General features: G+C 38.5%; 1 pseudogene; it reads left to right on the forward strand.

Annotated features, from left to right (window-relative positions):
- The window catches only part of LOC104871908, a 37,125-nt pseudogene extending 26,291 nt beyond the window's left edge, over positions 1 to 10,834 (forward strand).
- Positions 10,835 to 11,180: the final 346 nt, after the last annotated feature.

Raw genomic sequence — 11,180 nt, forward strand, 5'->3', positions numbered from 1 at the left:
AAGGGGAAAAAATGAGAATCAAGACTTGCCATGTAAAGGTACATGATCCCAACAATGAATGTAACTGTACTGTATCCCTAAATGTACCAATAAACTCAATAAAAAAAAAAAAAAACTTGACAGAAAGAATTCATTTTGAGTAGGAGAGGAGGAAAGCAGGAATATGAATGACTCATACTTGGTGGCAGAAGGTAGCCCCAGCTACATAATGTGCAGATCCCGGAGTAAAGTATAAATGGAGGTGGTGGGGTTACTCACTGTTATTAAGAATTTCGGGATGGACACAGTAGAGCATTAAATCAAGCAGGGTCTCCTCTCAGCTTCAGGCCTGTGTAACTGCTCAGGTTGCACACCCATGAAACATGCCCTGCAGGAGAGAGATTTCTCCAGGTGGATTTTCTAATGAAATAGGAAGCGGTGGGGAGGTAGCTGACATGAGCGAACCATGACAGAACATATGGAAATGTAGAAACGTCCCTGACTACGGACCTGACGTAGAATTAACAAGAAAGGAAAGAAGAAAGCATAGTGTTGTTTGGGCAGCATCATTTTGCATTAATATGTTTGTGGCTTTTTGACATTAATTTTCAAAATTAAATCAAAATTAAGATCAAAATTGAAACAGTTGAAATAGGAAGGGTGAGATTTTCATTGGGTAAATGCAATTGAAGATCAAAGAAATAAAGTTAATAACTATAAGCTAATTGGAATGAATAGATCTTTGTGGATAGGCAAGGGAAATTACTACACTTAGAAGGTGCTTATACAATACCTGAAAGTGGAATAACTCATGGAACCAAGATCTAAATGCAGAAAAATTGGGAGAAAGAGGATTTTGAAGAATTGTTGAAATTAAGATTTTTGGTGTGGAATTCTGGGTTTTGGTAATTCTAGAATCCAGATCTGTCCAGTTGAAGCTTCCTAAAATGATTATGACTTCACTCAATACTTTTATCTTCCAATCTAATTGAGACAAGTTATTCTCCTACATGAAAGATGTGTCCCGAACTGCATACACCAAGTCGAGTGTTGATCCTTGCTGCTGCATATGGCACGACAGATGGAGAAAGTTGGAGAACATGTTTTCCCAACGACACAGAAGTGTTTTCTCTTGATGGCTTTGCTCTTTTATGGGGATAACTGTGCTTCTCACAGCCCTCACTCTTCTCTGTGACATGGAGAGGACTGATCGGGCACAGCACTCAGAGGAAGACAGAGAACCTGCTGGTGTATAGTTAGTTGTCCAGGGAGCCACAAAACTACTTCTTCAACTTCTGTAAGTAAAATTTATATGGAAGTTTAGCATACACACATAAAGGTACACGTATACGACCGTCCATGCTCATGGGCCAATATAGAAAGTCCCTGTGTTCCCTGCAGAAACAGTTCTCCCACAAGGAGCATGATGGCTCCATCTTTCATCAGTAAAAATTAGTTTCTCCTGATGTGTGCATTGTAAATAAAATCGCACAGTACTTGCTGTTTATATTTAACTTCGTGCCCAACACTGTGTTTATGTGCAGGGAACAAGGAAAGGGGAGTTTCTAGAACCTCTGCACCAGGTCCTCATCTGCTGTGAGCCAGGACAGCACAAGGTTAATTAATACGTAGATAGGAAATGATACTTGGAGAAGAAGCTGAGCTTTGGCCTGATCCATGTTGCTCTGGGTGGCAAAGACCCCAAGCCCTGACCTTGTCACACCTTTATTTAGAACATCAGTAGAAACAAAAAATATCAACAGTGATGGTCCTCGAACAATGAGGAACTGTGCAGACGAAGATTTGGTTCCTCCCAGGATGTCCCCAGCTGGTGTAGTCCTGTCCTGGAGCATCGCAGCATCACGGGACCATTGAGGTCTTAGCGTGACCAGAGGCAAGGATGGAGTTATGTCTCAATATGCCATAGCTGGCCTGTTTACAGGAAGACTAGGCCCTAATCATGAATTAGTTATGAAATGATTTTCCCCCAAAATCATGTAAAATTGCTCCCGACACTTGTGAGATTCATTCATGTTTGTTATAGTTTAGTTCCCTCATTCTGATTATGATCATCCTTCTCTATCCAAGGTGATGGGTGGGTTCTAGGATCTAAAATTACCCAGATCCATGGATACTCAATCCTTTATATAAATGGTGGTGTGGTATTTGCATATAACTTAAACACATCCTCTCACACACTTAAAATCACCTCCAGATTACTCACAGTATCTAATACAATGTGAATGCTGTGTAAATCATTGTTTGCCTCTATTTTTTTAGGGGAAAATGATGAGGGGACAGTTCTATATATTTTCAGTAAAAGAGGCAATATTTTTCAATTATTTTTAATCTAGTGAAAGAACCTGTGGAAACAATGTTAACTATACAATATTTCATTGTATAGATACACTACAATATATTAATCTATCATGTTGACGGAGTTGTATCTAGTTTGGGGCTATTTAAATTAGTTTTCTTATGTCAGTTGTGTATTATCCTAGATTTGTAGTTGCTGGTCCCTGGCTATACATGTGTAGCTCTATTAAATAATGTGAAAGAAGTTTCCAAAATTTGTGTTATTTTTTATTGTCACCATCAAAATAAAGTTCCAGTTGCTCTACATCTTTGACACTATTGGTACTTTTTGTTTTTGTTTTGTTTTTTGTGAAAAAAATTTAGTTTTTCTTTTAGATAGTAGTTATTACATTGTTATTTTGTATTTGAAATTAACATGTATTTATTAAATGAACTTTTGTGATCCTAGCAATGTGCTGAATTCTTAAGGATGTTCCTAATGTATTTCATAGAACGCTCTACTTACAAGTGAAAGAAATTCAATTTGAATTAGCATAAGGTAAAACCAACATTTGTTGCCAATATGACTAAGCTGGAGGAAGTTGGTGCATCAGGAATCTCAACACTTTCTGGATAGTCTTGGTCTTTCCTCCCTTTTCTCTAAGTTTTAGCTGTGTTTTTTCCTATGCGAGACCAACTTTTTCACATGGGTGAACATATGGGTCATGGCAGGGGTGGGCTCTGAACTGAAGAAAAACAGGAGCCAAGTAGTTCTTTATCATCATAAGTATCCTGAAGAAGTAGTTTTCTAAAACTATGGGGTGTGTGCTTATCTCTGGCCAGTCTTGGAGGTCACTGTTGGAGGAACTGTGGAGGAAGATGGTGGATAAGTTACTGGTATTGACATATTTGGGACAAGAACCTAAATTTTATCCCATTATTTTGATTATGAAAGAAGATAAAAATCCTATTGTAATGAAATAGATCAAACTGAGGAAGAAGCAATTCCTAACAAGGAAGAGGATAAACGTGTGGGGCTCTATAAAGAATCAGCAGGAGCCAGGCCACATTGTTTGGTAGAATACTTCTAAAAATAGCTACAAATATTCTCCTTTCTGTATCCAAGTTCATTTGCAATGTTACAGTATAACTCTGTCTCTTAAATATAGAATCTACATCCACATTCCTTGAATCCGGGTTCAACAAGTGACTTCTTTTAATCATTAGAATTCAGTGTGCCAATTCTGAGCCCAGACTCAAGAATGTCTCTGAGCTTTCATGCATTTTCTTGCCACTTTTCCCAGCTGCCACGTTAGCAAGCCCAGACAGAATTGTTAGAGGAAGCAAGTCACATGTGAAGTCTCAGACATGTGAGAGAGTAGAAAGATCAGTAAACTCAATTCACATAAAGGAGACTGGCCAAAACAGAAGAATCAACTAGCTAAATCTAATTAAATTGTCTTTCCGTAGAACTGTGAACTAAATATATAGTTATTGTTAAGTCACTTTGTTTTGGATTTGTGTTATGCAGCAGTAGCTAACTAATAACATTGTTATAAAACAGTAGATAACTGATAATAAACTTCCCTTTTGTGACTGGTATACAAGAAAATTGCATAATGTTTCTTTGTTCCAGAAATGTAATATTGTGGTGCAAAAAAACATTTACAAATGTAAAGGTTAAAGAACCATTTGAAATAGTATCATCAAAGAATAAAGTGCAAAAAATAAATACTAATGTAATGAATATGAAGAAGTAAAATATGGTTTTCTCAAAGACAATTTCATGGATGCTGGATATAAGGGTGCCTTTGAGAAATTAAAATCATATGAAGTGGTAATGAAAGCCATTTCTGATAGACTGAGTGAAGAATTCATGTTCAAATGTGAAAGTGGTCAGAACAGGTAGAACAAAAGACCCACATGTAACTGTGTATGGAGAAATGGCCTAAGAGCAAGGAGAAAGAAGGGGAATGGGAGAAAAGTGGTGCTCTGTGAGTAAGGGTACTGGAGGGCATATTTTTCGGCATGAACGCTTTGAAATAAAAAAAAAATAGGGAGAATGCATAACTGGTACTAATCCTTTTCTCCTTCTTATATCCACTTTCTGTACAATGTAGTATTTTACCTTCTTCTATCAATACATGTGTGAAATGCCCTCAATCTATGAATTAGAGCTGACTCAGTGATTTACTCTGCATAATGAGGAAATGACGATGTGCCAGTTTAGGCTTCAGAAAGCCTGCACATATCCACTGCCCTTCGGAACCCTGCTTCCACTGTCTGAACAAGCCCAGGCTAACTAACCTGCTGCTGGAGGACGAGAGACTCACGGAGCAACGATGAGCCCTCACAGCTGACCCTTTCCTAGAGCAAGTGCTCTACCCCTTGCCCAACCCAGCCTAACAGCAGACCACAGATCCACTGGGGAGCTCAGTTAAGATCTGCTAAACTACCCTACTGAGTCCAGATGAAACTGCCATCTATGCAGTCATCAACTGAGTAGAAGACTGTTGTTTAAGCTACTCAGTCGTGGAATGATTTATTGCATAATAACAATGATTGGACTCAGATGGTAACGTTGAAAACTGGTGATGTCTCCCAGAAATCTAAGAGCACTCTATTCCTTTGAAAAAAACATCTAATCTATAAATACCATGCCTGCATTTCCATATGACAACTAACTGAAGTGGATCTACTTCTCTCTGATGAGAACTGCGAGATCTAATTTTTCACAATGCCCACTTCTTCCTATTGTCTTATACCTGACCTTCTTTGTTCATTTACATAACCTGACAGGCTCCTCTCCACAATATCGCACAGCTCTAGTTTGAGTAGTGAGAATACTTTAGGGGGAAAAGGGAACTAGAAATGACACAGCAAAGGTAACTTTTTAAAAGGCTGCTCTGATGGTGGCGGAGTGTAAGACTCGGGATGTAGAAGGACGAGGCTAAGAAGCTGAAAGTTAGCAGAGAAATGTTGGCATGAGAGAATTGAGAAGATATTGCAAATGTAAAGTAGCAGAACGCCTGGATAATTAAATGGTTAGCTATGATGAAAATGGAGGAATTAATGAAAAATTAACCCAAAGTCGCTAGAAAATTGTTGTCACTATAGCTATAAGAAAATTGGAAAGAGGAGCTAAAATAAGGCATTTCATTTTAAAATTAAGTTTCACAAAGAAGAGAAAGGAAAGAATATGAGAAAATAAAAAATGGAAACAAAATTTTTGAAAACAGGGAAGAGTGGAAGGGTTGAAGGGAGGGCAGGGGAATGGGGAAAAAATAAGAACCAAGGTATATCGTGTAAAGGTACCAATTCCCAATGATGAATATCATATTGTATACCTAAAATGTACCAATAAATGTAATGAAAAAAAAATAAAATAAGTTCCACAGCTCTCTTAGCAAAGGAAAACTGTTACTCTATAGCCTAAATTTAATAACAGCCTGTTATTATTTTATAATGATGAGTATGGTTCAAGGCAGAAAATTTAGTTGACCACTCATGATCACAGGGTCCGCTACTGTGTAGCAGTCTGCTAGTGTGTAGTAAATTACTCCAAAACTATCGGCTTAGCATTTTCTTATTATCTTGGTTCTGAGTTGACTGGCTCAGTGTCATAGTGCTCTCATAGGGCTTGATGGAGTTCACGACCTGCCACCCTAAAACACTGCACATTGGTATTCGGAACAGTTAAAGCTGGAAGATTTCAGAAGCAGTATGTTTAGGAATTCTGGTCTCTGTAACATTCAGTCCTCTGCTTGCCTCCTCTGAAGTAGGTCACAAGACCCTCATGTGAGAGGTGGCCTTCCTGTACCTGAAGGAAAGAAACATCCTTATTTCTGTGACAGAGGATGCTGAGAAGAATCTGGACAAATAGACCTTGCTAAATGTTCCCTAGTTTAGGACTCTTAGGACAGACTCTACTTTTTTGTCCTATGATATTTTACCACAACTTACCATTCTTCATCAGACCTACCATAAAAACATCCAAATTTAACCATTTCCTTCAGTCCTCACTTCCTAATGAAGGTTTGTGTTGTGTAAAACTTTCATTAAATAAATGTACATGTTTTTCTTTTTAAAATGTGTCCTTTGTTACAGGGACCTCAGTCAATGAATCTATGATATTCAGAAAGAAATAGTTTCTCTCCTCCTCTGTATGCCATGGCTGAGCCTGGAGTCATCAGAGGCTTCTTAAGGTGAACGTCTGAGGGTGGATGGTGGTCATACTCGAAGCTCAACTGGTTTGTCAGCTGGGACACTTGGCATGTCAGTGGGCACTTGGCATGGCTTGGACTCCCTCACAGAGTAGCAGCTAGCAGATTCCCCAGGAAAACAAGGCAGAAATGAATACCATTTTTATGATCTGCTTTTGAAAATCTCATAATACTCCTCTGTTCTCTGTTGGCCAAAGCAATTACAAATGGGAGGGGCCTGGGTCACACCTCTTGATGGGAAGAGTGTCACCATCACATGGTAAGGCCACCTGGAATGGGATATTCTGGTCATCCTTGGAAAATATAATCTCCTGCATGAAGTTCATAACAGCAACTCAGAGGTAGATTACAATTACTATTTCTTCTGAAATAGTGTGTTTCTAAAGATTGATGAGATTATGCATCCTAAGGGCAAAAGGAATGGAAAAGGAATTTGGAAAATTTGGATTTTGTGTCAATGCAATTTAACTAGCTAGGTTTATAATTCTGAATCGAAATGGCTTTCTATCTCAGGAATAAAATGTAAACTCAGAATTGCAGAGTTGCTGTAATGGATTATGTTACTAGCAAGCATCTAGCATATTCTTTTGACTACAGACGAAACTGAATTAAACACATTCCAAAGAGTTTTTTTTAATCATCCTGCCCAGAATGAATCCATACAAGGAGACTTCTTGATGGTGGCTCCAGGTTCTCCCAAAGAATTCAAGGCCTTTAATTTTGAAATGTTATCACTATTGATATTTCAATATCTAGAGTATTTCTAGAATCTAGGTCTGGATTTGAAATATGAAACAAATTCTGTTAACCTCCATGGATTGAAAAATAGGTTACAAGCCAAAAAAATTGTCATTCACTTAAATTCTTCTCTTCCCTTTCCAAAACAATCTCAGTACCAAATATTTCAGGATCTCTGATTGTAGGACCACATTAGTAATCTAGACATTTTAAATAGAATTATATGTTCATAAAAGTTTGTGTTTTAAAAAACTTGGTTAGTTTTACATAAAAGTGCATCAAAGTAAAGATGCTCAAGTGTGCAGAGCCCATCCTCTGAAGCATTTTCTTCCACATCACCTTCCCCCTCCTGTGTCATCCCAGGACCTGGGGCTCCATAGAACCTGGTTTGGAAAATCACTGGTTCCTTAGAATTTGAGCAAAAAGATGAGAATAATGAGCAGGCATTTAACATAGTATCACTGTTGTCTCTGTCATTATCGTTAGAAGACACTAAAAGCTAAATGTTCGTAACTGCTCTGTGCAAGATCAAGTACAGAGGAAACTAAAAAGTTTTAATAAAGTTATTGTAAGGGAAGTGTCTAAGACAAAGAAGTCAGAATATCTCTTTTGCAAAATAGCTTGAGTGAATGAAACAAAACCACCAGTTCTTGACAACCTGCCAGACTGAATTTCCTGTGAAAATTAGCGTCTGTTTTTCTCTTTTAATAACAAATACTTTCTTCTCTTTTTATGAGGCTCTGTACTCAATGTGTGAGTTTGGACTGTTAATAGTAGCTAATTTTCTCCTCTCCCAGGTAGGCAGTAGTGTCTTGAAAGTTCTTAAAGGCAATCACTTATTTTGTCCACATAATAATATCAAAACTAAAAAGTTTTGATAAGGTTCTGTCTGGCTCCAATTCTCCCAGATCAATAAGTAGGAGATTTATCAAAAACTCCAGAACTGCTGCCAGCACCTATAGAACCTTTTTGGAAATGATAAAATACAACACAATATAATACAGTACAATAAAGCATTTTTTTTCTAGGCAGTTGCGTAATAAATGAAAACATCCTTTCCCCTGAGCTGCAGCCTGGTGTCATGATTCTAGTCCTAATTTCATCCTCCATTACTCCCTCAGTGGATGCCACACACTATACAGACCCAGGAACTTCCTCTTGGATTTGACACTAAGTTGGATAAGTGATGATCTGATCTGTTCTCCAGAAGCTTGGTGTATGCTCTCAGGGGACCAGACATTTCAGGCACTGTTTAGAAAGTCAGTGAATGTGAGTAGAGATAAGCTGCAGCTCAATTAAGTTTATGAAAGTTATCACCGTGACAAGCTTATGAATGGGACTGAGGGTAGAGGAGTCCCAGAGAGCAAAGACCTAGATCCTTGGGATTTGTTACTCTTTTCAGGGAACAGATAGTCTAGGGAAGTTTAACTTGCCCTCCATTAACTAACTTGTCCTCCCTGTACCTGAGAAAGAAATCTCCACTGCTTATTAAAGCCCTGCCTATAGAGATTATGCTATTTCCCAAGGATACCTCAGTAGACTGAAACTATATGAGTAAGTATCTTAGTTTAAGCTTCTGGAGCAAAAAATACCATAGACTTCAACTGAAAACTCTGGCTGAATGTATAAACACTTATCACTCACGTGGAAGTCCAAGATAAAGATGATCCCAGACCTGATGTCTGGTGGGAGTCCTCTTCCCGGTATATGAGTGGCCAATTTCTTGTTATATCCTCACATAGCCAAGAGAGAAGTCATGCCCCTTTTGTCTCCTCTTGTAAGGGCTTTAGTCCTATCATGTGGACAACCTACTATGTTCTAACTACCTCCCTATGCCTTTCCTCCAGATATCACCATATCGGGCAATAAGACTTTCATGTATGGGAAGGGGAAGACACAAAAATTTAATCCACAACTGTTAGAAATCCTTACTGCGTTTTAGGAGGCAGGATATAAATGAAAAAGACATTTTAATGGCTTGTCCAGGCAATCGAAACCTTTTTCAATTCTATTTTTCAGATTGGCCTTAACTCTTGACAAAGCTCTGTATTTCATTTTCATGACTTCATTTAATCCTGACAATTACACTTCGAAGTAAGGATATATACACCTGGTTTATAAGTTTGTACAAAGTGTCTTGTCCAAATTCCAAGAGCGATTTAAGCTATGAAACTCAAATTTGAACCAAATACTATAGCCTCAGTTTTATTTCCTAAACAACTGAGCGTGATTTTTGAATACAAGGCTGGGGCAGAGGAGCTGTGGGACCTCTGAGGGTGGAAACTGACTGAAATAAGTGTGGCTTCAAGGGTGGCTCTCATCATTCTGACACACAGTCACCAACTCTCTACCTTTCAGGGCATCTCTTGTTTCTCTTTCCAGGTCTCAAATTATACTTTCTACATGATTTTTTTGAAGAACAAATGGGAAAAATTGGAAAGAATCAATTTGGTTAATTATGGTATGCAAAACTCTGAGAAGATAGGGAAGAGGAGCCTTCATGTTATTAAAAACAAAAACAAAAATGTCCCCTCTCTTTGACATCTCTTTGAGCCTTATTGGAAGATTTTTTCAATTAATTTATGATTGTTTGTGGAAGGGCTTATTATCTGGAATATGACCATGTACCATGATCGGCCATCAGGTGGACCAGTTATCTCTGGGCTACACAGTCAAAAAGGAATCAAAGAGCCGGCGTTGTGTCTATGCTCTACGTCAGACTACTTCTGGCTGATATCTACTTCCCAAATGTTTCACGAATGTTTATCTTAAATCTACTACAAAACATTGGGTGATTTGTGGGACTTCCCTCCTGCCCCAACTCGGCTTAAATTAATAAAAGCATTACAAGCGGAGAAACTCTGTGATCGACTCTAACTAGCAAGTTTACAGTGCTCGAATGAAATGCTGTCATCGTGTACAAAAGAAGTAGGGAAGGCTGTGCTGGGAAAACAGATCGAAGAAATAAATGAGCACCTTAGAAAAAGAGAAAGAGGAAGCTGAAGCACGCATGCAACCAACGTCTAAGAAGGCAGAAAAGTCCACTGGCGGAGGTGGGAGCAGAAGTAAAAACTGGTCGGAAAATGACCTGCAGTTACTAACTAAAGCTGTGAAAGTCTTCCTTGCTGGAACAAATTCAAGATGGGAAGTTATTGCTAACAACATGAACTTTCGTTCTACTTCTGGTGTAAAAAGAACAGCCAAAGATGTTATTGGCAAAGCAAAGAGTCTCCAGAAGCTTGACCCTTGGCAAAAAAGACGACATAAACAGAAAGGCTTCTGATAAATTTAGAAAAGAACATGGAGTGGTACCTTGGGCAGATAATGCAACACCATGAAAATGACTCGAAGGTCCATGCCCAGATTTCCCCCGCTGGGCAACAGAGGAACAGAAGCTTTTGGAACAAGCTCTGAAAGCATACCCAGTAAACACTCCTGAGAGGTGGGAAAAACTTGCAGACGTAGTTCCAAGCAGGACAAAGGACTGAATGAAGCGATATAAGGAACTTGTTGAGATGGTAAATGCAAAGGAGGCTGCTCAAGAGCAAGCTCTGAATGCATATAGAGCAAGGGATGTGATGACAATCTTCGTTTTGTGAGCATTTTTATAATAAAACTGAAAACGCTGTGAAGAAAATAAAGTCAGAAGGCATGATTGGATGTGTCCTACTCCTTGCTGCCCCTTGACTCAACATTAAAATGAAAAATAATTACTGTGCCAGTGGTTCATTACTCTCTCCTAGGTGGGCATCAGAAGAACATAGAGAATAAGGAAATGTTCACAGCAAAAAAATCGTCCAATGTCACCATCTATGTGCAGATTTTTAAAATTAATTTTATTGGTATATTTTAGGCATATAATACAGTTTCATTCATCATCGGGATCTTGTATCGTTACATGACTTATCTTGGTTGTAATTTTTCCCTATTCCCCAGCCCTCCCTT

The sequence above is a fragment of the Fukomys damarensis genome, unplaced genomic scaffold (assembly GCF_012274545.1).
Source record: "Fukomys damarensis isolate Sample0158 unplaced genomic scaffold, DMR_v1.0_HiC HiC_scaffold_7, whole genome shotgun sequence".
NCBI classification, from domain to species: Eukaryota; Metazoa; Chordata; class Mammalia; order Rodentia; family Bathyergidae; genus Fukomys; species Fukomys damarensis.